Source organism: Cyprinodon variegatus, unplaced genomic scaffold, assembly GCF_000732505.1.
Source record: "Cyprinodon variegatus isolate N-32 unplaced genomic scaffold, C_variegatus-1.0 Scaffold634, whole genome shotgun sequence".
NCBI lineage: Eukaryota > Metazoa > Chordata > Actinopteri > Cyprinodontiformes > Cyprinodontidae > Cyprinodon > Cyprinodon variegatus.
Genome location: NW_015151087.1, coordinates 158,804 through 160,628, shown reverse-complemented (window position 1 = coordinate 160,628; position 1,825 = coordinate 158,804). Strand labels below are relative to the sequence as shown.

Genomic DNA, 1,825 nt, shown 5'->3' with positions numbered 1-1,825 from the left:
ACTTTGTTTCCAAGTTTGAAGACTTTGTTTTCAGTCCACTCTATACAGCCTGGAACTCAACGCTAATTCGAACATTTTGAATTGAAAAAGCTTCCTGGATGGGAAGCGAAACGTCTTGAAACTTGGAAACAAAGTCCAGTAGATTGTGTTTTGACTTTTTTGGAACAAAGAATGAAGGGTTGTTGAGCTTTTTAGACAGAAATCATGCAAATGTGTTTTCATGAGTCCTTTTTAAATGGTTTTGGAGATCTTGGATGTGGTTAGAGTCATCTTTACTGAAGTGTTAAGTGGGCACAAAAAAAATCTGCTTTGATACGATTTTTCTCAAAAACTGAACGGCATTAAAATACAAATCCAAATTTTTTTTATCTGGCTGTTTTGGAAGTGAATAAAGAGGTAGCTTTCATGAAATTAAGTTTAGCCAGACCAGGTTTTGTCTGCAGGTTTCTGCTCAATGTAAACGGAATGGAAAGTGTTTAAAGATCCATCTTATCTGAGGAGGTTTCTATCTGGTTTAACCACAGAAAAGAGCTGCTGTTCTTCCCAGTCTGCATTTTCCTGTCCTCCTTCCTCCTCTGCCTTCCTCTCCCGTAGCATCAGTATTTAGGCCGAGCTCTATGTTTTATTCAGCACTTGTATATTTCACATTCTGAGCATCAACCACTGCAGAAGAGATATGCGATGACTCAAGCTACCAGCAGCAGGAGGGCAGCCTCGAAACACGTAATTAAAGGGGAAACACCGTCTTTTGTTTGCTAAAAATAGACAATTATTTAAAAACTGCCATAGTGCGGTAGTGTTGCTTCATAATTTACTTTTAATGTGAAGCCATTTTCCTTTTTCTGAAGGTCATTTCCCTCTTATTCCAATGTTAGAAAACAACGATAAGAGTAAATTACTCTACAGTAATCTGTCTAGCAGGCATGCATTTAAACCTCAGGGACGTTCAGGACATTTTATTCTTTTATCTAGATATGAAAAGCAGAAGCTTGCTGTAAATCCTGTCTTCATGTTCACACCTACTGTCAGCCTTTGCTTTGCTGCCAATAATGAAGAGCCGTGCAGAGTGATTTGCAGATTTGGTATAAATAAGAGAGCAGAGATGGTTAATGTCATTCCTGCTGGCAGACATTCCTACCTCCTACATACTAGATACAACACCTCATATTCCTCTTGTAAGGATGTTTATATCTTCAAGTGTTTCTAGTTTATCTTCTCTGGGTGTTTTAGTTTCTGTTTGCATATTATGTTTGCATGTTAAGCTTAAGGTCTGTGCTAAATGTGAAATAGTTTCATAAAAGCGCAATTTTTAATTTTGAGAATTTTTACCGTACTTCAAAAATTTGATAAAATCACAACACAATATGATAAACTGCCACACTGTTGGTAATAGGTGCTGAAAATGTTTTTTGTTTAGTTAGGTGCCTTATCTGATTATCTCAGATTTACTCATATGATTCTTTAAATGCTGTTAAAATTAGCTAAGTATGTTGTTTACATCTTCCAGTTTGAGTAAATGAGGCATTTTGAAATTTTGAAATGTTTTCAGTCGATTCCACAAAGCGTTTTTATCTCCAAACACTCAGACCTACCAATCAGGCGCTATGTGTGCTTCATCATCTGCGTCCTTTATGACTTAATGTCAGCGGAAGAAGCACAGCAGAAAGAAAGCTAGAGTGCCTCTAGGAGGTGACCTTTACGGGATTTCAGCACTAAAGTACGCTAACATGTCCAAAAAGCAGCGGGCATGAATAATGAACCGTGATTATGACTGCCAAAATCATCCCCAAAAGTTGCAACATCTGTGGTGGATAAAGGACATTTG

General features: G+C 37.5%; 1 protein-coding gene across 13 annotated transcripts in view; it reads left to right on the top strand.

Moving 5' to 3' along the window:
* The window catches only part of LOC107096572 (endophilin-A1-like), a 47,247-nt gene that overhangs the window by 7,876 nt on the left and 37,546 nt on the right, over positions 1-1,825 (top strand). The window lies entirely within an intron of this gene.